Here is a 26,837-nt window from a genome sequence, read left to right on the forward strand (position 1 = left end):
AACCCATCTACATTGGGCACACATAGCCTGCCCTGCATCCTCAATGCACCATTATCTCCAATAATGACCTCTTTCGAATCACTGTGCTGAACCGTGTCTTAAGGACAAGCAGATATGGGTCATCATACTGACGCTCCCTGATACGATCATAAAGAGAAGACCGAGAGACCACACAAGCCAATACTCGTCTCGACTCGACTCAGAAATATCCAATCTAACAAACTGGCTGATTAAGGCCTGAACATCCAACGCCAATGGCCTCTATGCTGCTGGTAGTTATGTTAAGCTCCCCAACTCTCTGCCCGACGACTCAAAGCATCGACCACCACACTGGCCTTACCAGAGTGGTACAAAATGGTGATATCATAATCCTTAAGTAGCTCTAACCACCTCCTCTGATGCAAATTAAGATCCTTCTGCTTGAACAGATGCTGCAAACTATATGATCGGTGAAAATATCACAAGGAACACCATACAAATAGTGCCTCTATATCTTCAAGGCATGAACAATAGCTGCTAACTCAAGGTCGTGGACATGATAGTTCTTTCCATGCACCTTCAGCTGTCTGGATGCGTAGGCAATCACCCTACCATCCTGTATCAACATCGCATCGAGACCAATCCGCGATGCATCATTATATACAGTATAAAACCCCCAACCTGTAGGCAATACCAATACTGGGGTTGTAGTCAAAGCTGTCTTGAGCTTCTGAACGCTCTCTTTACACTCCTCTGTCCACCTGAATGGAGCACCCTTCTGGGTCAGCCTAGTTATGGGTGTTGGAATAGATGATAATCCCTCTACAAAACGACGGTAATACCCCGCCAAACCAAGAAAACTCCAAATCTCCGTAGCTGATGATAGTCTAGGCCAACTCTGCACTGCTTCCACTTTCTTCAAATCCACCTGAATCCCATCACTCGATATTACTTGACCCAAGAAAGCCACTGAGTCTAGCCATAACTCACACTTTGAAAATTTTGCATATAACCTCTTTTCTCTCAGGGTCTGAAGCACAGTCATCAGGTGCTGCTCATGATCCTCCCTAGTCTAGGAGTACACCAGAATGTCGTCAATAAACACAATGATGAATGAGTCAAGAGAGGGCCGAAACACACTGTGCATCAAGTGCATAAAAGCTGCTGGGGCGTTGGTCAGCCCAAATGACATCATAAGGAACTCGTAGTGACCATACCGAGTCCTGAAAGCAGTCTTTAGGATATCTGGCTCCCGAATCTTTAACTAATGATAGCCTGAACGTAAGTCAATGTTGGAAAATACTCTGGCACCCTGTAACCGATCAAATAAGTCATCAATATGAGGCAATGGATACATGTTCTTCACTGTGACTTTGTTCAACTGGCAGTAATCAATACACATCCGCATAGAACCATCCTTCTTCTTCACAAATAAGACAGGAGCACCTCAAGGTGACATACTGGGACAAATGAAGCCCTTATCAAGCAACTCATGTAACTACTCCTTCAACTCCTTCAATTCAGGAGGAGCCATACGATATGAAGGAATAGAGATGGGCTGAGTGCCCGATAACAAATCAATGCCAAAATCAATATCTCTGTCGGGTGGCATGCCCGGAAGATCAGCTGGAAACACATCTGGAAAATCCCTCACTACTGGAATTGACTCAACTGTAGGGGTATCAATACGACATCTCTCATATAAGTTAGATACGTGCCACACCCATTCTCAACCATTTGTTGAGCTTTAAGAAATTAAATAACTCTACTGAGAGTATACTCTAAGGTACCTCTCCACTCTAATCATGGTAAACTTGGCATAGCCAGCTTCACGGTCTTAGCATGACAATCAAGAATAGCATAATGGGGCGACAACCAATCCATGCCTAAGATAACATCGAAGTCTACCATACTGAGTAATAATAAATCGGCTATGGTCTCAAAACCACTAAGTGCAACCAAACACGATCGATACACGCGGTCCACAATAAGAGAATCTCCCACAGGAGTAGACACATAATAGGGGAACTCAAAGAATCCCGAGATACTCCCAAATATGAGGCAAAATAAGAGGACACATAGGAATATGTAGAGCCTAGGTCAAATAATACCGACGCATCTCTATGATAGACCGGAACAATAACTGTAATGATAGAGTCGGAAGCATCTGCCTCTATAAGTCGGAAGAGCATAATACCTGGCCCGACTTCCCCCTCTAGGGCGACCTCAACCTCCCCGACCTCCACCTCGAGCTGGCTGAGTAGGTGGGGCTGTAGCTGGTGAGGAAATCATAGCTTGAGGACCCGATGGAGCACGTGGTGGCTGAGAAGTCTGTGGAGGTGAACCCCTCCTAAGTCTGGGGCAATCCCTTACCATATGGCGGGTGTCACTATACTCAAAACAACCACTCGGAGGGCGTGGCTGCTGTGACTGACTCAGGCCAGGTCTGCTGGACTGGTCTCTAAAAGCACCCCAAGCCGGAGGCACACTAGATACTGGTGGTGCATAATAAGGCTCCTGGGGCCTAGAAGGGACCGGAATACCACTGGCGGCTGGAAGAGCTGAATGAACGGGGCGACTCCTATAACCCCTACCATGGCAAGCTGCTGGGGCATGAGCACCAGAATAAGAACCAGTCTCTCGAGACCTCTTGGCCTCTCTCTCCTCTCTATCCCGGGCAAGCATGCCCTCCAATCTCCTGGCGATACTCACAACATAATGATAAGAAATATCCATCTCAATTTCCCTGGCCATACTAATCAGATACTGGTGTGGAGTCCCTCAATAAACCGTTGAACCCTCTCTCGAACTGTGGCAATCAAGGCCGGTGCATGTCGGGCAAAATAACTGAAGCGGACTACATACTCTGACACAGTGATAGTACCCTGGCGCAGCTGCTCAAACTCCGCGCGCCATGAGTCCCTGAGGCTTTGAGGGATATACTCTCTCCAAATCATGTCAGAGAACTGAGTTCATGTAAGTGAAGCTGCCTCATCTGTACTACTCAACCCTCTGCTGCTCAAGCAGCGGCTGAATTTGCAAAACATGCAAGCCTAGCTGCCAGAGCTGTTCTAGATCTTTCATGGCAATATTGTGTTGATGATGTTGGTTCATGCCACTTATATTTCAAGGATGAAAGGTTGGAACATGGGCAATCTTTTCCTGGAGATGGTAATAGTAATCTTTCTGTTGGCAGGCAAAATTGGAACATGAGATTTAAGGATGCTACCTTTGCTGCTCAAGAAGCGGTTGAGTTTGCATAACATGCAAGCCTAGCTGCCAGAGATGTTGTAGAACTTTCAAGGGAATATTGTGTTGATGATTGTGTTTCATGCCACTTAGGTTTCAAGGATGAAAGGTTGGAACATGGGCAATCATTTCCTGGAGATGGTAATTTTTCTATTAGTAGGCAGATTGGAACATGAAATTTAAGGATGCTACCTCTGCTGCTTAAGCAGCGGCTGAGTTTGCAGAACATGCATGCCTAGCTGCCAGAGCTGTTGTAGAACTTTCAAAGCAATATTGTGTTGATGATGGTGGTTCATGCCATTTTGGTTTCAAGGATGATAGGTTGGAACATGGGCAACCATTTCCTGGAGATGGTAATGGTAATTTTTCTGTTGGCACGCAGAATTGGAACATGAGATTTAAGGATGCTACCTCTGCTGCTAAAGAAGCGGTTAAGTTTGCAGAACATGCAAGCCTAGCTTCCAGAGCTGTTGTAGAACTTTCAAGGGAATATTGTGTTGATGATGGTGGTTCATGCCACTTAGGTTTCAAGGATAATAGGTTGGAACATGGGTAATCATTTCCTGGAGATGGTAATGGTAATTATTTTGTTGGCAGGCAGAATTGGAACATGAAATTTAAGGATGCTACCTCTGCTGCTCTAGAGCGGCTGAGTTTGCAGAATATGCAAGCCTAGCTGCCAGAGCTATTGTAGAACTTTGAAGGCAATATTGTGTTGATGATAGTGGTTCATGCCACTTAGGTTTCAAGGATGAAAGGTTGGAACATGGGAATTCATTTCCTGGAGATGGTGATGGTAATTTATTTGTTGGCAGGCAGAATTGGAACATGAAATTTAAGGATGCTACCTCTGCTGCTCAAGCAACGGCTGAGTTTGCAGAACATGCAAGCCTAGCTTCCAGGGCTGTTTTAGAACTTTCAAGGCAATATTGTGTTGATGATGGTGGTTCATGCCACTTAGGTTTCAAGGATGATAGGTTGGAACATGGGCAATCATTTCCTGGAGATGGTAATGGTAATTTTTTTGTTGGCAGGCAGAATTGGAATATGAAATTTAAGGATGCTACCTCTGCTGCTCTAGCAGCGGCTGAGTTTGCAGAACATGCAAGCCTAGCTGCCAGAGCTGTTGTAGAACTTTCAAGGCAATATTGTGTTGATTATGTTGGTTCATGCCACTTATGTTTCAAGGATGAAAGGTTGGAACATGGGCAATCATTTCCTAGAGATAATAATGGTAATCTTTCTGTTGGCAGGTAGAATTGGAACATGAGATTTAAGGATGCTACCTCTGCTGCTCAAGAAGCGGTTGAGTTTGCAGAACATGCAAGCCTAGCTGCCAGAGCTGTTGTAGATCTTTCAAGGGAATATTGTGTTGATAATGGTGGTTCATGCCACTTAGGTTTCAAGGATGAAAGGTTGGAATATGGGCAATCATTTCCTGGAGATGGTAATTTTTCTATTGGTAGGTAGAATTGGATCATAAAATTTAAGGATGCTACCTCTGCTGCTCAAGCAGCGGCTGAGTTTGCAGAACATCAAGCCTAGTTGCCAGAGCTGTTGTAGAACTTTCAAGGCAATATTGTGTTAATGATGGTGGTTCATGCCATTTTGGTTTCAAGGATGATAGGTTGGAACATGGGCAATCATTTCATGGAGATGGTAATGGTAAATTTTCTGTTGGCACGCAGAATTTGAACATGAGATTTAAGGATGCTACCTCTGCTGCTTAAGAAGCGGTTGAGTTTGCAGAACATGCAAGCCTAGCTGCCAGAGCTGTTGTAGAACTTTCAAGGGAATATTATTTTGATGATGGTGGTTCATGCCACTTAGGTTTCAAGGATGAAAGGTTGGAACATGGGTAATCATTTCCTGGAGATGGTAATGGTAATTATTTTGTTGGCAGGCAGAATTGGAACATGAAATTTAAGGATGCTACCTCTGCTGCTCTAGCAGCGGCTGTGTTTGCAGAATATGCAAGCATAGCTGCCAGAGCTGTTGTAGAACTTTCAAGGCAATATTGTGTTGATGATAGTGGTTCATGCCACTTAGGTTTCAAGGATGAAAGGTTGGAACATGGGAATTCATTTCCTGGAGATGGTAATGGTAATTTTTTTGTTGGCAGGCAGAATTGGAACATGAAATTTAAGGATGCTACCTCTGCTGCTCAAGCAGCGGCTGAGTTTGCAAAACATGCAAGCCTAGCTTCCAGAGCTATTTTAGAACTTTCAAGGAAATATTGTATTGATGATGGTGGTTAATGCCACTTAGGATTCAAGGATGAAAGGTTGAAATATGGGAAATCATTTCCTGGAGATGGTAATTTTTCTATTAGTAGGCAGAATTGGAACATGAAATTTAGGGATGCTACCTCTGCTGCTCAAGCAGCGGCTGAGTTTGCAGAACATGCAACCCTAGTTGCCAGAGCTGCTGTAGAACTTTCAAGGCAATATTGTGTTGATGATGGTGGTTCATGCCACTTTGGTTTCAAGGATGATAGGTTGGAACATGGGCAATCATTTCCTGGAGATGGTAATGGTAATTTTTTTGTTCGCAGGCAGAATTGGAACATGTATTTTAAGGATGCTACCTCTGCTGCTCAAGCAACGACTGAGTTTGCAGAACATGCAAGCCTAGCTGCCAGAGCTGTTGTAGAACTATCAAGGCAATATTGTGTTGATGATGGTGGTTAATGCCACTTAGGATACAAGGATGAAAGGTTGGAATATGGGCAATCATTTCTTGGAGATGGTAATTTTTCTATTGTTAGGCAGAGTTGGAACATGAAATTTAAGGATGCTACCTCTGCTGCTCAAGCAGCGACTGAGTTTGCAGAACATGCAAGCCTAGCTGCTAGAGCTGTTGTAGAATTTTCAAGGCAATATTGTGTTGATGGTGGTGGTTCATGCCACTTAGGTTTCAAGGATGATAGGTTGGAGCATGGGCAATCATTTCCTGGAGATGGTAATTTTTCTATTGGCAGGCAGAATTGGAACATGAAATTTAAGGATGTTACCTCTGCTGCTCAAGCAGCGGCTGAGTTTGCAAAACATGCAAGCCTAGCTGCCAGAGCTGTTGTAGAACTTTCAAGGCAATATTTTGTTGATGATGTTGGTTCATTCCACTTAGGTTTCAAGGATGAAAGGTTAGAACATGCGCAATCATTTCCTGGAGATGGTAATGGTAATTTTTTTGTTCTTAGGAAGAATTGGAACATGAAATTTAACGATGCTACCTCTGTTGCTCAAGCAACGGCTGAGTTTGTAGAATATGCAAGCCTAGCTTCCAACGCTGTTTTAGAACTTTCAAGGCAATATTGTGTTGATGATGGTGGTTAATGTCACATAGGATTCAAGGATGAAAGGTTGGAATATGGGCAATCATTTCCTGGAGATGGTAATTTTTCTATTGTTAGGCAGAATTGGAACATGAAATTTAAGGATGCTACCTCTGCTGCTCAAGCAGCGGCTGAGCTTGCAGAACATGCAAGCCTAGCTGCCAGAGCTGTTGTAGAACTTTCAAGGCAATATTTTGTTGATGATGGAGGTTCATGCCACTTAGGTTTCAAGGATGATAGGTTGGAACATGGGCAATCATTTCCTGGAGATGGTAATTTTTTTGTTAGCATGCAGAATTGGAACATGAAATTTAAGGATGCTACTTCTGCTGCTCTAGCAGCGGCTGAGTTTGCAGAACATGCAAGCCTAGCTGCCAGAGCTGTTGTAGAACTTTCAAGGCAATATTGTGTTGATGGTGGTGGTTCATGCCACTTAGGTTTCAAGGACGAAAGGTTGGAACATGGGCAATCATTTCCTGGAGATGGTAATGGTAATTCTTCAACTGGCAAAATTGGAACATGAAATTTAAGGATGCTACCTCTACTGCTCAAGCAGCGGCTGAGTTTGCAGAACATGCAAGCCTAGCTGCCAGAGCTGTTGTAGAACTTTCAAGGCAATATTTTATTGATGATGGTGGTTCATGCCACTTAGGTTTCAAGGATGATAGGTTGGAACATGGGCAATCATTTCCTGGAGATGGTAATGGTAATTTTTTTGTTGGCAGGCAGAATTGGAATATGAAATTTAAGGATGCTACCTCTGCTGCTCTAGCAGCGACTGAGTTTGCAGAACATGCAAGCCTAGCTGCCAGAGCTGTTGTAGAACTTTCAAGGCAATATTGTGTTGATGACGGTGGTTCATGCCACTTAGGTTTCAAGGATGAAAGGTTTGGAACATGGGCAATCATTTCCTAGAGATGGTAATGGTAATTTTTTTGTTCGCAGGAAGAATTGGAACATGAAATTTAAGGATGCTATCTCTGCTGCTCAAGCAACGACTGAGTTTGTAGAATATGCAAGCCTAGCTTCCAGAGCTGTTATAGAACTTTCAAGGCAATATTGTGTTGATGATGGTGGTTAATGCCACTTAGGATTCAAGGATGAAAGGTTGGAATATGGGCAATCATTTCTTGGAGATGGTAATTTTTCTATTGGCAGGCAGAATTAGAACATGAAATTTAAGGATGCTACCTCTGCTGCTCAAGCAGCGACTGAGTTTGCAGAACATGCAAGCCTAGCTGCCAGAGCCGTTGTAGAATTTTCAAGGCAATATTGTGTTGATAGTGGTGGTTCATGCCACTTAGGTTTCAAGGATGATAGGTTGGAGCATGGGCAATCATTTCCTGGAGATGGTAATTTTTCTATTGGCAGGCAGAATTAGAACATGAAATTTAAGGATGTTACCTCTGCTGCTCAAGAAGCGGCTGAGTTTGCAAAACATGCAAGCCTAGCTGCCAGAGCTGTTGTAGAACTTTCAAGGCAATATTGTGTTGATGATGTTGGTTCATGCCACTTAGGTTTCAAGGATGAAAGGTTGGAACATGGGTAACCATTTCCTGGAGATGGTAATGGTAATTTTTTTGTTCGCAGGCAGAATTAGAACATGAAATTTAAGGATGGGCAATCAATTCTTTGAGATGGTAATGGTAATTTTACAGCTGGGAGGCAGAATTTGAACATGAAATTTAAGGATGCTACCTATGCTACTCAAGCAGCGGCTAAGTTTGCAGAACATGCAAGCCTAGCTGCGAGAGCTGTTGTAGAACTCTCAAGGCAATATTGTGTTGATGATGGTGGTTCATGCCACTTAGGTTTCACGGATGAAAGGTTAGAACATGGGCAAACATTTCCTGGAGATGGTAATTTTTCTATTAGTAGGCAGATTTGGAAAATGAAATTTAAGGATGCTACCTCTGCCGCTCAAGCAGCCGCTGAGTTTGCAGAATATGCAATCCTAGCTTCTAGAGCTATTGTAGAACTTTCTAGGCAATATTGTGTTGATGATGGTGGTTCATGCCACTTACGTTTCAAGGATGAAAGGTTGGAATATGGTCAATCATTTTCTGGAGATGGTAATGGTAATTTTTTTGTTGGCAGGTAGAATTTGAACATGAAATTTAAGAATACTACCTTGGCTGCTCAAGCAGTGACTGAGTTTGCAGAACATGCAAGCCTAGCTGCGAGAGCTATTTTAAACTATCAAGGCAATATTGTGTTGATGATGGTGGTTCATGCCACTTAGGTTACAAGGATGAAATGTTGGAACATGGGCAATTATTTCTTGGAGATGGTAATTTTTCTATTGACAGGCAGAATACGAACATGAAATTTAAGGATGCTACCTCTGCTGCTCAAGCAGCGGCTGAATTTGCAAAATATGCAAGCCTAGCTGCCAGAGCTGTTGTAGAACTTTCAAGGCAATATTGTGTTGATGATGGTGGTTCATGCCACTTAGGTTACAAGGATGAAAGGTTGGAATATGGGCAATCATTTCCTGGAGATGGTAATTTTTCTATTGACAGGCAGAATAGGAACATGAAATTTAAGGATGCTACCTCTGCTGCTCAAGCAGCGGCTGAATTTGCAAAACATGCAAGCCTAGCTGCCAGAGCTGTTGTAGAACTTTCAAGGCAATATTGTGTTGATGATGGTGGTTCATGCCACTTAGGTTACAAGGATGAAAGGTTGGAGCATGGGCAATCATTTTCTGGAGATGGTAATTTTTCTATTGACAAGCAGAATAGGAACATGAAATTTAAGGATGCTACCTCTGCTGCTCAAGCAGCGGCTGAATTTGCAAAACATGCAAGCCTAGCTGCTAGATTTGTTGTAAAACTTTCAAGGCAATATTGTTTTGATGATGGTGGTTCATGCCACTTAGGTTTCAAGGATGAAAGGTTGGAACATGGGCAATCAATTCTTGGAGATGGTAATGGTAATTTTACTACTGGGAGGCAGAATTTGAACATGAAATTTAAGGATGCTACGTATGCTACTCAAGTAGTGGCTAAGTTTGCAGATCATGCAAGCCTAGCTTCGAGAGCTGTTATAGAACTTTCAACCTTTCATCCCTGAAACCTAAGTGGCATGACCCACCATCATCAACACAATATTGCCTTGAAAGTTCTACAACAGCTCTCGCAGCTAGGCTTGCATGTTCTGCAAACTCAGCCACTCCTTGAGCAGCAGAGGTAGCATCCTTAAATTTTATGTTCCAATTCTGCCTGGCAACAAAAATATTACCATTACCATCTCCAGGAAATGATTGCCCATATTCCAACCTTTCATCCTTGAATCCTAAGTGGCATGAACCACCATCATCAACACAATATTGCCTTGAAACTTCTACAACAGCTCTGGCAGCTAGGTTTGCATGTTCTGCAAACTCAGCCGCTGCTTGAGAAGCAGACGTAGCATCCTTAAATTTCAAGTTCTAATTCTGCCTGCCAACAGAAAAATTACCATTGCTATCTCTAGGAAATGATTTCCGATGTTCCAACCTTTCATCCTTGAAAGCTAATTGGCATGGACCACCATCATCAACACAATATTGCCTTGAAAGTTCTACAACAGCTCTGGCAGCTAGGCTTGCATGTTTTACAAATTCAGCCGTTGCTTGAGCAGCAGAGGTAGCATCCTTAAATTTCATGTTCCTATTCTGCCTGTCAATAGAAAAATTACCATCTCTAGGAAATGATTGCCCATGTTCCAACCTTTCATCCTTGTAACCTAAGTGGCATGAACCACCATCATCAATATAATATTACCTTGAAATTAATACAACAGCTGTGGCAGCTAGGCTTGCATGTTCTGCAAACTTAGCTGCTGCTTGAGCAGCATAGGTAGCATCCTTAAATTTCATTTTCCAATTTTGCCTGCCAATAGGAAAATTACCATTACCATCTCCAGGAAATGATTGCTCATGTTCCAAACTTTCATCCTTGAAACCTAAGAGGCATGAACCACCATCATCAACACAATATTGCCTTGAAAGTTCTCCAACATCTCAGGCAGCTAGGCTTGCATGTTCTGCAAACTTAACCGCTGCTTAAGCAGCAGAGGTAGAATCCTTAAATTTCATATTCCAATACTGCCTGCCAACAGCAAAATTACCATTCCCATCTCAAGGAAATGATTGCCCATGTTTCAATCTTTTATCCTTGAATCCTAAGTGGTATGAACCACCATCATCAACACAATATTGCCTTGAAAGTTCTAAAATAGCTCTGGAAGCTAGGCTTGCATGTTCTGCAAACTCAGCCGTTGCTTGAGCAGCAGAGGTAGCATCCTTAAATTTCATGTTCCAATTCTGCCTGCCAACAGAAAAATAACCATCTCTAAGAAATGATTGCCCATGTTCCAACCTTTCATCCTTGAAACCTATGTGGCATGAACCACCGTCATCAACACAATATTGCCTTGAAAGTTCTACAACAGCTCTGGTAGCTAGGCTTGCATGTTATTCAAATTCAGCCGCTGCTCGAGCAGTAGAGGTAGCATCCTTAAATTTCATGTTCCAATTCTACTTGCCAATAGAAAAATTACCATTACCATCTCCAGGAAATGATTGGCCATGCTCAAACCTTTCATCCTTGAAACCTAAGTTGCATGAACCACCATCATCAACAAAATATTGCCTTGAAAGTTCTACAACAGCTCTGGCAGCTAGGCTTGCATGTTTTGCAATATCAGCCGTTGCTTGAGCAGCAGAGGTAGCATCTTTAAATTTCATGTTCCTATTCTGCCTGCCAATAGAAAAATTACCATCTCCAGGAAATGATTGCCCATGTTCCAACCATTCATCCTTGTAACCTAAGTGGCATGAACCACCATCATCAACACAATATTGCCTTGAAAGTTTAAAACAGCTCTGGCAGCTAGGCTTGCATGTTCTGCAAACTCAGCCGCTGCTTGAGAAGCCAAGGTAGAATCCTTAAATTTCAGGTTCAAATTCTACCTTCCAACAAAACAATTACCATTACCATCTCCAGGAAATGATTGCCCATGTTCCAACCTTTCATCCTTGAAATGTAAGTGGCATGAACCACCATCATCAACACAATATTGCCTTGAAAGTTCTCCAACATCTCAGGCAGCTAGGCTTGCATGTTCTCCAAACTCATCCGCTGCTCTAGTAGCAGAGGTAGAATCCTTAAATTTCATGTTCGAATTCTGCCCGCCAACAGGAACATTACCATTACCATCTCCAGGAAATGATTGCCCATGTTCCAACCTTTCATACTTGAAACCTAAGTGGAATGAATCACCATCATCAACACAATATTGCCTTGAAAGTTCTAAAATAGCTCTGGAAGCTAGGCTTGCATGTTCTGCAAACTCAGCCGTTGCTTGAGCAGCAGAGGTAGCATCCTTAAATTTCATGTTCCAATTCTGCCTGCCAACAAAAAAATAACCATCTCCAAGAAATGATTGCCCATGTTCCAACCTTTCATCCTTGAAACCTATGTGGCATGAACCACCGTCATCAACACAATATTTCCTTGAAAGTTCTACAACAGCTCTGGTAGCTAGGCTTGCAAGTTCTTCAAATTCAGCCGCTGCTCGAGCAGTAGAGGTAGCATCCTTAAATTTCATGTTCCAATTCTGCTTACCAATAGAAAAATTACCATTACCATCTCCAGGAAATGATTGGCCATGTTCAAACCTTTCATCCTTGAAACCTAAGTTGCATGAACCACCATCATCAACAAAATATTGCCTTGAAAGTTCTACAATAGCTCTGGCAGCTAGGCTTGCATGTTTTGCAATATCAGCCGCTGCTTGAGCAGCAGAGGTAGCATCTTTAAATTTCATGTTCCTATTCTGCCTGCCAATAGAAAAATTACCATCTCCAAGAAATGATTGCCCATGTTCCAACCTTTCATCCTTGAAACCTATGTGGCATGAACCACCGTCATCAACACAATATTGCCTTGAAAGTTCTACAACAGCTCTGGTAGCTAGGCTTGCAAGTTCTTCAAATTCAGCCGCTGCTCGAGCAGTAGAGGTAGCATCCTTAAATTTCATGTTCCAATTCTACTTACCAATAGAAAAATTACCATTACCATCTCCAGGAAATGATTGCCCATGTTCAAACCTTTCATCCTTGAAACGTAAGTGGCATGAACCACCATCATCAACACAATATTGCCTTGAAAGTTCTACAACAGCTCTGGCAGCTAGGCTTGCATGTTCTCCAAACTCATCCGCTGCTCTAGTAGTAGAGGTAGCATCCTTAAATTTCATGTTCGAATTCTGCCCGCCAACAGGAACATTACCATTACCATCTCCAGGAAATGATTGCCCATGTTCCAACCTTTCATACTTGAAACCTAAGTGGAATGAATCACCATTATCAACACAATATTGACTTGAAAGTTCTAAAATAGCTCTGGAAGCTAGGCTTTCATGTTCTGCAAACTCAGCCGTTGCTTGAGCAGCAGAGGTAGCATCCTTAAATTTCATGTTCCAATTCTGCCTGCCAACAGAAAAATAACCATCTCCAAGAAATGATTGCCCATGTTCCAACCTTTCATCCTTGAAACCTATGTGGCATGAACCACCGTTATCAACACAATATTGCCTTGAAAGTTCTACAATAGCTCTGGTAGCTAGGCTTGCAAGTTCTTCAAATTCAGCCGGTGCTCGAGCAGTATAGGTAGCATTCTTAAATTTCATGTTCCAATTCTGCTTGCCAATAGAAAAATTACCATTACCATCTCCAGGAAATGATTGGCCATGTTCAAACCTTTCATCCTTGAAACCTAAGTTGCATGAACCACCATCATCAACACAATATTGCCTTGAAAGTTCTCCAACATCTCAGGCAGCTAGGCTTGCATGTTCTCCAAACTCATCCGCTGCTCTAGTAGCAGAGGTAGAATCCTTAAATTTCATGTTCGAATTCTGCCCGCCAACAGGAACATTACCATTACCATCTCCAGGAAATGATTGCCCATGTTCCAACCTTTCATACTTGAAACATAAGTGGAATGAATCACCATCATCAACACAATATTGCCTTGAAAGTTGTAAAATAGCTCTAGAAGCTAGGCTTGCATGTTCTGCAAACTCAGCCGTTGCTTGAGCAGCAGAGGTAGCATCCTTAAATTTCATGTTCCAATTCTGCCTGCCAATAGAAAAATAACCATCTCCAAGAAATGATTGCCCATGTTCCAACCTTTCATCCTTGAAACCTATGTGGCATGAACCACCGTCATCAACACAATATTGCCTTGAAAGTTCTACAATAGCTCTGGTAGCTAGGCTTGCAAGTTCTTCAAATTCAGCCGCTGCTCGAGCAGTAGAGGTAGCATCCTTAAATTTCATGTTCCAATTCTGCTTGCCAATAGAAAAATTACCATTACCATCTCCAGGAAATGATTGGCCATGTTCAAACCTTTCATCCTTGAAACCTAAGTTGCATGAACCACCATCATCAACAAAATATTGCCTTGAAAGTTCTACAACAGCTCTGGCAGCTAGGCTTGCATGTTTTGCAATATCAGCCGCTGCTTGAGCAGCAGAGGTAGCATCTTTAAATTTCATGTTCCTATTCTGCCTGCCAATAGAAAAATTACCATCTCCAGGAAATGATTGCCCATGTTCCAACCTTTCATCCTTGAAACGTAAGTGGCATGAACCACCATCATCAACACAATATTGCCTTGAAAGTTCTCCAACATCTCAGGCAGCTAGGCTTGCATGTTCTCCAAACTCATCCGCTGCTCTAGTAGCAGAGGTAGAATCCTTAAATTTCATGTTCGAATTCTGCCCGCCAACAGGAACATTACCATTACCATCTCCAGGAAATGATTGCCCATGTTCCAACCTTTCATACTTGAAACCTAAGTGGAATGAATCACCATCATCAACACAATATTGCCTTGAAAGTTGTAAAATAGCTCTGGAAGCTAGGCTTGCATGTTCTGCAAACTCAGCCGTTGCTTGAGCAGCAGAGGTAGCATCCTTAAATTTCATATTTCAATTCTGCCTGCCAACAGAAAAATAACCATCTCCAAGAAATGATTGCCCATGTTCCAACCTTTCATCCTTGAAACCTATGTGGCATGAACCACCGTCATCAAAACAATATTGCCTTGAAAGTTCTACAATAGCTCTGGTAGCTAGGCTTGCAAGTTCTTCAAATTCAGCCGCTGCTCGAGCAGTAGAGGTAGCATCCTTAAATTTCATGTTCCAATTCTGCTTGCCAATAGAAAAATTACCATTACCATCTCCAGGAAATGATTGGCCATGTTCAAACCTTTCATCCTTGAAACCTAAGTTGCATGAATCACCATCATCAACAAAATATTGCCTTGAAAGTTCTACAACAGCTCTGGCAGCTAGGCTTGCATGTTTTGCAATATCAGCCGCTGCTTGAGCAGCAGAGGTAGCATCTTTAAATTTCATGTTCCTATTCTGCCCGCCAATAGAAAAATTACCATCTCCAGGAAATGATTGCCCATGTTCCAACCTTTCATCCTTGAAACGTAAGTGGCATGAACCACCATCATCAACACAATATTGCCTTGAAAGTTCTCCAACATCTCAGGCAGCTAGGCTTGCATGTTCTCCAAACTCATCCGCTGCTCTAGTAGCAGAGGTAGAATCCTTAAATTTCATGTTCGAATTCTGCCCGCCAACAGGAACATTACCATTACCATCTCCAGGAAATGATTGCCCATGTTCCAACCTTTCATACTTGAAACCTAAGTGGAATGAATCACCATCATCAACACAATATTGCCTTGAAAGTTCTAAAATAGCTCTGGAAGCTAGGCTTGCATGTTTTGCAAACTCAGCCGTTGCTTGAGCAGCAGAGGTAGCATCCTTAAATTTCATGTTCCAATTCTGCCTGCCAACAGAAAAATAACCATCTCCAAGAAATGATTGCCCATGTTCCAACCTTTCATCCTTGAAACCTATGTGGCATGAACCACCGTCATCAACACAATATTGCCTTGAAAGTTCTACAATAGCTCTGGTAGCTAGGCTTGCAAGTTCTTCAAATTCAGCCGCTGCTCGAGCAGTAGAGGTAGCATCCTTAAATTTCATGTTCCAATTCTGCTTGCCAATAGAAAAATTACCATTACCATCTCCAGGAAATGATTGGCCATGTTCAAACCTTTCATCCTTGAAACCTAAGTTGCATGAACCACCATCATCAACAAAATATTGCCTTGAAAGTTCTACAACAGCTCTGGCAGCTAGGCTTGCATGTTTTGCAATATCAGCCGCTGCTTGAGCAGCAGAGGTAGCATCTTTAAATTTCATGTTCCTATTCTGCCTGCCAATAGAAAAATTACCATCTCCAGGAAATGATTGCCCATGTTCCAACCTTTCATCCTTGAAACGTAAGTGGCATGAACCACCATCATCAACACAATATTGCCTTGAAAGTTCTCCAACATCTCAGGCAGCTAGGCTTGCATGTTCTCCAAACTCATCCGCTGCTCTAGTAGCAGAGGTAGAATCCTTAAATTTCATGTTCGAATTCTGCCCGCCAACAGGAACATTACCATTACCATCTCCAGGAAATGATTGCCCATGTTCCAACCTTTCATACTTGAAACCTAAGTGGAATGAATCACCATCATCAACACAATATTGCCTTGAAAGTTCTAAAATAGCTCTGGAAGCTAGGCTTGCATGTTCTGCAAACTCAGCCGTTGCTTGAGCAGCAGAGGTAGCATCCTTAAATTTCATGTTCCAATTCTGCCTGCCAACAGAAAAATAACCATCTCCAAGAAATGATTGCCCATGTTCCAACCTTTAATCCTTGAAACCTATGTGGCATGAACCACCGTCATCAACACAATATTGCCTTGAAAGTTCTACAATAGCTCTGGTAGCTAGGCTTGCAAGTTCTTCAAATTCAGCCGCTGCTCGAGCAGTAGAGGTAGCATCCTTAAATTTCATGTTCCAATTCTGCTTGCCAATAGAAAAATTACCATTACCATCTCCAGGAAATGATTGGCCATGTTCAAACCTTTCATCCTTGAAACCTAAGTTGCATGAACCACCATCATCAACAAAATATTGCCTTGAAAGTTCTACAACAGCTCTGGCAGCTAGGCTTGCATGTTTTGCAATATCAGCCGCTGCTTGAGCAGCAGAGGTAGCATCTTTAAATTTCATGTTCCTATTCTGCCTGCCAATAGAAAAATTACCATCTCCAAGAAATGATTGCCCATGTTCCAACCATTCATCCTTGTAACCTAAGTGGCATGAACCACCATCATCAACACAATATTGCCTTGAAAGTTTAAAACAGCTCTGGCAGCTAGGCTTGCATGTTCTGCAAACTCAGCCGCTGCTTGAGCAGCAGAGGTAGCATCTTTAAATTTCATGTTCCTATTCTGCCTGCCAATAGAAAAATTACCATCTCCAGGAAATGATTGCCCATGTTCTAACCTTTCATCCTTGAAACGTAAGTGGCATGAACCACCATCATCAACACAATATTGCCTTGAAAGTTCTACAACAGCTCTGGCAGCTAGGCTTGCATGTTCTCCAAACTCATCCGCTGCTCTAGTAGTAGAGGTAGCATCCTTAAATTTCATGTTCGAATTCTGCCCGCCAACAGGAACATTACCATTACCATCTCCAGGAAATGATTGCCCATGTTCCAACCTTTCATACTTGAAACCAAAGTGGAATGAATCACCATCATCAACACAATATTGCCTTGAAAGTTCTAAAATAGCTCTGGAAGCTAGGCTTGCATGTTCTGCAAACTCAGCCGTTGCTTGAGCAGCAGAGGTAGCATCCTTAAATTTCATGTTCCAATTCTGCCTGCCAACAGAAAAATAACCATCTCCAAAAAATGATTGCCCATGTTCCAACCTTTCATCCTTGAAACCTATGTGGCATGAACCACCGTCATCAACACAATATTGCCTTGAAAGTTCTACAATAGCTCTGGTAGCTAGGCTTTCAAGTTCTTCAAATTCAGCCGCTGCTCGAGCAGTAGAGGTAGCATCCTTAAATTTCATGTTCCAATTCTGCTTGCCAATAGAAAAATTACCATTACCATCTCCAGGAAATGATTGGCCATGTTCAAACCTTTCATCCTTGAAACCTAAGTTGCATGAACCACCATCATCAACAAAATATTGCCTTGAAAGTTCTACAACAGCTCTGGCAGCTAGGCTTGCATGTTTTGCAATATCAGCCGCTGCTTGAGCAGCAGAGGTAGCATCTTTAAATTTCATGTTCCTATTTTGCCTGCCAATAGAAAAATTACCATCTCCAGGAAATGATTGCCCATGTTCCAACCATTCATCCTTGTAACCTAAGTGGCATGAACCACCATCATCAACACAATATTGCCTTGAAAGTTTAAAACAGCTCTGGCAGCTAGGCTTGCATGTTCTGCAAACTCAGCCGCTGCTTGAGCAGCCAAGGTAGAATCCTTAAATTTCAGGTTCAAATTCTACCTTCCAACAAAACAATTACCATTACCATCTCCAGGAAATGATTGCCCATGTTCCAACCTTTCATCCTTGAAACGTAAGTGGCATGAACCTCCATCATAAACACAATATTGCCTTGAAAGTTCTACAACAGCTCTGGCAGCTAGGCTTGTATGTTCTCCAAACTCATCCACTGCTCTAGTAGTAGAGGTAGCATCCTTAAATTTCATGTTCGAATTCTGCCCGCCAATAGGAACATTACCATTACCATCTCCAGGAAATGATTGCCCATGTTCCAACCTTTCATACTTGAAACCTAAGTGGAATGAATCACCATCATCAACACAATATTGCCTTGAAAGTTCTAAAATAGCTCTGGAAGCTAGGCTTGCATGTTCTGCAAACTCAGCCGTTGCTTGAGCAGCAGAGGTAGCATCCTTAAATTTCATGTTCCAATTCTGCCTGCCAACAGAAAAATAACCATCTCCAAGAAATGATTGCCCATGTTCCAACCTTTCATCCTTGAAACCTATGTGGCATGAACCACCGTCATCAACACAATATTGCCTTGAAAGTTCTACAATAGCTCTGGTAGCTAGGCTTGCAAGTTCTTAAAATTCAGCCGCTGCTCGAGCAGTAGAGGTAGCATCCTTAAATTTCATGTTCCAATTCTGCTTGCCAATAGAAAAATTACCATTACCATCTCCAGGAAATGATTGGCCATGTTCAAACCTTTCATCCTTGAAACCTAAGTTGCATGAACCACCATCATCAACAAAATATTGCCTTGAAAGTTCTACAACAGCTCTGGCAGCTAGGCTTGCATGTTTTGCAATATCAGCCGCTGCTTGAGCAGCAGAGGTAGCATCTTTAAATTTCATGTTCCTATTCTGCCTGCCAATAGAAAAATTACCATCTCCAGGAAATGATTGCCCATGTTCCAACCATTCATCCTTGTAACCTAAGTGGCATGAACCACCATCATCAACACAATATTGCCTTGAAAGTTTAAAACAGCTCTGGCAGCTAGGCTTGCATGTTCTGCAAACTCAGCCGCTGCTTGAGCAGCCAAGGTAGAATCCTTAAATTTCAGGTTCAAATTCTACCTTCCAACAAAACAATTACCATTACCATCTCCAGGAAATGATTGCCCATGTTCCAACCTTTCATCCTTGAAACGTAAGTGGCATGAACCTCCATCATAAACACAATATTGCCTTGAAAGTTCTACAACAGCTCTGGCAGCTAGGCTTGTATGTTCTCCAAACTCATCCGCTGCTCTAGTAGTAGAGGTAGTATCCTTAAATTTCATGTTCGAATTCTGCCCGCCAACAGGAACATTACCATTACCATCTCCAGGAAATGATTGCCCATGTTCCAACCTTTCATACTTGAAACCTAAGTGGAATGAATCACCATAATCAACACAATATTGCCTTGAAAGTTCTAAAATAGCTCTGGAAGCTAGGCTTGCATGTTCTGCAAACTCAGCTGTTGCTTGAGCAGCAGAGGTAGCATCCTTAAATTTCATGTTCCAATTCTGCCTGCCAACAGAAAAATAACCATCTCCAAGAAATGATTGCCCATGTTCCAACCTTTCATCCTTGAAACCTATGTGGCATGAACCACCGTCATCAACACAATATTGCCTTGAAAGTTCTACAATAGCTCTGGTAGCTAGGCTTGCAAGTTCTTAAAATTCAGCCGCTGCTCGAGCAGTAGAGGAAGCATCCTTAAATTTCATGTTCCAATTCTGCATGCCAATAGAAAAATTGCCATTACCATCTCCAGGAAATGATTGGCCATGTTCAAACCTTTCATCCTTGAAACCTAAGTTGCATGAACCACCATCATCAACAAAATATTGCCTTGAAAGTTCTACAACAGCTCTGGCAGCTAGGCTTGCATGTTTTGCAATATCAGCCGCTGCTTGAGCAGCAGAGGTAGCATCTTTAAATTTCATGTTCCTATTCTGCCTGCCAATAGAAAAATTACCATCTCCAGGAAATGATTGCCCATGTTCCAACCTTTCATCCTTGAAACGTAAGTGGCATGAACCACCATCATCAACACAATATTGCCTTGAAAGTTTAAAACTGCTCTGGCAGCTAGGCTTGCATGTTCTGCAAACTCAGCCGCTGCTTGAGCAGCCAAGGTAGAATCCTTAAATTTCAGGTTCAAATTCTACCTTCCAACAAAACAATTACCATTACCATCTCCAGGAAATGATTGCCCATGTTCCAACCTTTCATCCTTGAAACGTAAGTGGCATGAACCTCCATCATAAACACAATATTGCCTTGAAAGTTCTAAAATAGCTCTGGAAGCTAGGCTTGCATGTTCTGCAAACTCAGCCGTTACTTGAGCAGCAGAGGTAGCATCCTTAAATTTCATGTTCCAATTCTGCCTGCCAACAGAAAAATAACCATCTCCAAGAAATGATTGCCCATGTTCCAACCTTTCATCCTTGAAACCTATGTGGCATGAACCACCGTCATCAACACAATATTGCCTTGAAAGTTCTACAATAGCTCTGGTAGCTAGGCTTGCAAGTTCTTCAAATTCAGCCGCTGCTCGAGCAGTAGAGGTAGCATCCTTAAATTTCATGTTCCAATTCTGCTTGCCAATAGAAAAATTACCATTACCATCTCCAGGAAATGATTGGCCATGTTCAAACCTTTTATCCTTGAAACCTAAGTTGCATGAACCACCATCATCAACAAAATATTGCCTTGAAAGTTCTACAACAGCTCTGGCAGCTAGGCTTGCATGTTTTGCAATATCAGCCGCTGCTTGAGCAGCAGAGGTAGCATCTTTAAATTTCATGTTCCTATTCTGCCTGCCAATAGAAAAATTACCATCTCCAGGAAATGATTGCCCATGTTCCAACCATTCATCCTTGTAACCTAAGTGGCATGAACCACCATCATCAACACAATATTGCCTTGAAAGTTTAAAACAGCTCTGGCAGCTAGGCTTGCATGTTCTGCAAACTCAGCCGCTGCTTGAGCAGCCAAGGTAGAATCCTTAAATTTCAGGTTCAAATTCTACCTTCCAACAAAACAATTACCATTACCATCTCCAGGAAATGATTGCCCATGTTCCAACCTTTCATCCTTGAAACTTAAGTGGCATGAACCTCCATCATAAACACAATATTGCCTTGAAAGTTCTACAACAGCTCTGGCAGCTAGGCTTGCATGTTCTCCAAACTCATCCGCTGCTCTAGTAGTAGAGGTAGCATCCTTTAATTTCATGTTCGAATTCTGCCCGCCAACAGGAACATTACCATTACCATCTCCAGGAAATGATTGCCCATGTTCCAACCTTTCATACTTGAAACCTATGTGGAATGAACCACCATCATCAACACAATATTGCCTTGAAAGTTCTAAAATAGCTTTGGAAGCTAGGCTTGCATGTTCTGCAAACTCAGCCGTTGCTTGAGAAGCAGAGGTAGCATCCTTAAATTTCATGTTCCAATTCTGCCTGCCAACAGAAAAATAACCATCTCCAAGAAATGATTGCCCATGTTCCAACCTTTCATCCTTGAAACTTATGTGGTATGAACCACCGTCATCAACACAATATTACCTTGAAAGTTCTACAACAGCTCTGGCAGCTAGGCTTGCATGTTCTGCAAATTCAGCCGCTGCTCGAGCAGTAGAGGTAGCATCCTTAAATTTCATGTTCCAATTCTGCCCGCCAATAGAAAAATAACCATTACTATCTCTAGGAAATGATTGGCCATGTTCCAACCTTTCATCCTTGAAACCTAAGTGGCATGAACCACCATCATCAACACAATATTGCCTTGAAAGTTCTACAACAGCTCTGGCAGCTAGGCTTGCATGTTTTGAAAATTCAGCCGCTGCTTGAGCAGCAGAGGTAGCATCCTTAAATTTCATGTTCCTATTCTGCCTGCCAATAGAAAAATTACCATCTCCAGGAAATGATTGCCCATGTTCCAACCATTCATCCTTGTAACCTAAGTGGCATGAACCACCATCATCAACACAATATTGCCTTGAAAGTTTAAAACAGCTCTGGCAGCTAGGCTTTTATGTGCTGCAAACTCAGCCGCTGCTTGAGCAGCAGAGGTAGCATCCTTAAATTTCATGTTCCAATTCTGCCTGGCAACAAAAATATTACCATTACCATCTCCAGGAAATGATTGCCCATGTTCCAATCTTTCATCCTTGAATCCTAAGTGGCATGAACCACCATCATCAACACAATATTGCCTTGAAAGTTCTACAACAGCTCTGGCAGCTAGGCTTGCATGTTTTGCAAATTCAGCCGCTGCTTGAGCAGCAGAGGTAGCATCCTTAAATTTCATGTTCCTATTCTGCCTGCCAATAAAAAAATTACCATCTCCAGGAAATGATTGCCCATGTTCCAACCTTTCGTCCTTGTAACCTAAGTGGCATGAACCACCATCATCAACACAATATTGCCTTGAAAGTTTAAAACAGCTCTGGCAGCTAGGCTTGCATGTTCTGCAAACTCAGCCGCTGCTTGAGAAGCAGAGGTAGCATCCTTAAATTTCATGTTCCTATTCTGCCTGCCAACAGAAAAATTACAATTACCAACTCTAGGAAATGATTGACCATGTTCCAACCTTTCATCCGTGAAACCTTAGTGGCATGAACCACCATCATCAACACAATATTGCCTTGAAATTCTACAATATCTCTGGCAGCTAGGCTTGCATATCCTGCAAACTTAGCCGTTGCTTGAGTAGCAGAGGTAGCATCCTTATATTTCAAGTTCCAATTCTTCCTGCCAACAAAACAATTACCATTACCATCTCCAGGAAATGATTGCCCGTGTTCTAACCTTTCATCCTTGAAACCTAAGTGGCATTAACCACCACCATCAACACAATATTGCCTTGAAAGTTCTACAACAGCTCTGGCAGCTAGGCTTGCATGTTCTGCAAACTCAGCCCCTGCTTGAGCAGCAGAGGTAGCATCCTTAAATTTCATGTTCCAATTCTGCCTGCCAACAGAAAAATTACCATTACCATCTCTAGGAAATTCTTTCCCATGTTCCAACCTTTCATCCTTGAAACCTAAGTGGCATGAACCACCATCATCAACACAATATTGCCTTGAAAGTTCAACAACAGCTCTGGCAGCTAGGCTTGCATGTTTTGCAAACTCAGTCGCTGCTTGAGCAGCAGAGGTAGCATCCTTAAAGTTCATGTTCCTATTCTGCCTGCCAATAGAAAAATTACCATCTTCAGGAAATGATTGCCCATGTTCCAACCATCCTTGTAACCTAAGTGGCATGAACAACCATCATCAACACAATATTGGCTTGAAAGTTTAGCAACAGCTCTGGCAGCTAGGCTTGCATGTTCTGCAAACTCAGCCGCTGCTTGAGCAGCAGAGGTAGCATCCTTAAATTTCATGTTCCAATTCTGCCTGGCAACAAAAAAATACCATTACCATCTCCAGGAAATGATTGCCCATGTTCCAACCTTTCATCCTTGTAATCTAAGTGGCATGAACCACCATCATCAACACAATATTACCTTGAAAGTTTAAAACAGCTCTGGCAGCTAGGCTTGCATGTTTGGCAAACTCAGTCGCTGCTTGAGCAGCAGAGGTAGCATCTTTAAATTTCATGTTCCTATTCTGCCTGCCAATAGAAAAATTACCATCTCCAAGAAATGATTGCCCATGTTCCAACCTTTCATCCTTGTAACCTAAGTGGCATGAACAACCATCATCAACACAATATTGGCTTGAAAGTTTAGCAACAGCTCTGGCAGCTAGGCTTGCATGTTCTGCAAACTCAGCCGCTGCTTGAGCAGCAGAGGTAGCATCCTTAAATTTCATGTTCCAATTCTGCCTGGCAACAAAAAAATAACCATTACCATCTCCAGGAAATGATTGCCCATGTTCCAACCTATCATCCTTGAAACCAAAGTTGCATGAACCACCATCATCAACACAATATTGCCTTGAAAGTTCTACAACAACTCTGGTAGCCAGGCTTGCATGTTCTGCAAACTCAGCCGCTGCTTGATCAGCAGAGCTAGCATCCTTAAATTTCATGTTTCAATTCTGCCTACCAATAAAAACATTACCATCTCCAGGAAATGATTGCCCATATTCCAATCTTACATCCTTGAAATCTAAGTGGCATGAACCACCATCATCAACACAATATTGCCTTGAAAGTTCTACAACAGCACTGGAAGCAAGGCTTGCATGTTCTGCAAACTAAGCCGTTGCTTGAGCAGCAGAGGTAGCATCCTTAAATTGCATGTTCCAATTCTGCCTGCCAACAAAATAATTACCATTACCATCTCCAGGAAATGATTACCCATGTTCCAACATATCATCCTTGAAACCTAAGTGGCATGAACCACCATCATCAACACAATATTGCCTTGAAAGTTCTACAATAGCTCTGGCAGCTAGGCTTGCATGTTCTGCAAACTCAGCCGCTGCTTGAGCAGCATAGGTAGCATCCTTAAATTTCATGTTCCAATTCTGCCTGCCAACAGAAACATTACCATTACCATCTCCAGGTAATGATTGCCCATGTTCCAACCTTTCATCCTTGAAACCTAAGTGGCATGAACCACCATCATCAACACAATATTCCCTTGAAAATTCTACAACAGCTCTTGCATCTAGGCTTGCATGTTCTACAAACTCAACCGCTCCTTGAGCAGCAGAGGTAGCATCTTTAAATCTCATGTTCCAATTCTGCGTGCCAACAGAAAAATTACCATTACCATCTCAAGGAAATGATTGCCCATGTTCCAACCTTTCATCCTTGAAACATAAGTGGCATGAACCACCATCATCAACACAATATTACCTTGAAAGTTCTACAACAGCTCTGGAAGCTAGGCTTGCATGTTCTGCAAACTCAGCCGCTGCTTGAGCAGCAGAGGTAGCATCCTTAAATTTCATATTCCAATTCTGCCTGCCAACAAAAAAATTACCATTACCATCTCCAGGAAATGATTGCCCATGTTCTAACCTTTCATCCTTGAAACCTAAGTGGCATGAACCACCATCATCAACACAATATTGCCTTGAAAGTTCTACAACAGCTCTGGTAGCTTGGCTTGCATGTTCTGCAAACTCAGCCGCTGCTACAGCAGCAGAGGTAGCATCCTTAAATTTCATGTTCAATTCTGCCTGCCAACAAAACAATTTCCATTACCATCTCCAGGAAATGATTGCCCATGTTCCAACCTTTCATCCTTGAAAACTAAGTGGCATGAACCACCACCATCAACACAATATTGCCTTGAAAGTTCTACAACAGCTCTGGCAGCTAGGCTTGCATGTTCTGCAAACTCAGCCGCTGCTTGAGCAGCCTAGGTAGCATCCAAAAATTTCATGTTCCAATTTTGCCTGCCAACAGAAACATTTCCATTACCATCTCCAGGAAATGATTGCCCATGTTCCAACCTTTCATCCTTGAAACCTAAGTAGCATGCAACACAATCATCAACATAATATTCCCTTGAAAGTTCTACAACAGCTTTGGCAGCTAGGCTTGCATGTTCTGCAAACTCAACCGCTTCTTGAGCAGCAAAGGTAGCATTCTTAAATCTCAAGTTCCAATTCTACCAGCCAACAGAAAGATTACTATTACCATCTCCAGGAAATGATTGCCCATGTTCCAACCTTTCATCCTTGAAACATTAGTGGCATGAACCACCATCATCAACACAATATTGCCTTGAAAGTTCCACAACAGCTCTGGCAGCTAGGCTTGCATGTTCTGCAAACTCAGCCGCTTCTTGAGCAGCAGAGGTAGCATCCTTAAATCTCATGTTCCAATTCTGCGCGCCAACAGAAAAATTTCCATTACCATCTCAAGGAAATGATTGCCCATGTTCCAACCTTTCATCCTTGAAACATAAGTGGCATGAACCACCATCATCAACACAATATTAGCTTGAAAGTTCTACAACAGCTCTAGTAGCTAGGCTTGCATGTTCTACAAACTCAGTCGCTGCTTGAGCAGCAGAGGTAGCATCCTTAAATTTCATGTTCCAATTCTGCCTGCCAATAGAAAAATTACCATCTCCAGGAAATGATTGCCCATGGTCCAACCTTTCATCCATGAAACCTAAGTGGCATGAACCACCACCATCAACACAATATTGCCTTGAATGTTCTACAACAGCTCTGGCAGCTAGGCTTCCATGTTCTGCAAACTCAGCCGCTGCTAGAGTAGCAGAGGTAGCATCCTTAAATTTCATGTTCCAATTCTGCCTGCGAACAAAAAAATTACCATTACCATCTCCACGAAATGATTGCCCATGTTCTAACCTATAATCCTTGAAACCAAAGTGGCATGAACCAACATCATCAACACAATATTGCCTTGAAAGTTCTACAGCAGCTCTGGCAACTAGGCTTGCATATTCTGCAAACTTAGCCGCTGCTTGAGCAGCAGAGGTAGCATCCCTAAATTTCATGTTCCAATTCTTCCTACTAATAGAAAAATTACCATCTCCAGGAAATGATTTTCCATATTCCAACCTTTCATCCTTGAATCCTAAGTGGCATTAACCACCATCATCAACACAATATTGCCTTGAAAGTTCTAAAATAGCTCTGGAAGCTAGGCTTGAATGTTCTGCAACCTCAGCCGTTGCTTGAGCAGCAGATGTAGCATCCTTAAATTTCATGTTCCAATTCTGCCTGCCAACAAAAAAATACCATTACCATCTCCAGGAAATGATTGCCCATGTTCCAACCTTTCATCCTTGAAACCTAAGTGGCATGAACCACCATCATCAACACAATATTACCTTGAACGTTCTACAACAGCTCTGGCAGCTAGGCTTGCATGTTCTACAAACTCAGTCGCTG

Source organism: Nicotiana tomentosiformis, chromosome 3 (assembly GCF_000390325.3).
Source record: "Nicotiana tomentosiformis chromosome 3, ASM39032v3, whole genome shotgun sequence".
Lineage (NCBI taxonomy): Eukaryota > Viridiplantae > Streptophyta > Magnoliopsida > Solanales > Solanaceae > Nicotiana > Nicotiana tomentosiformis.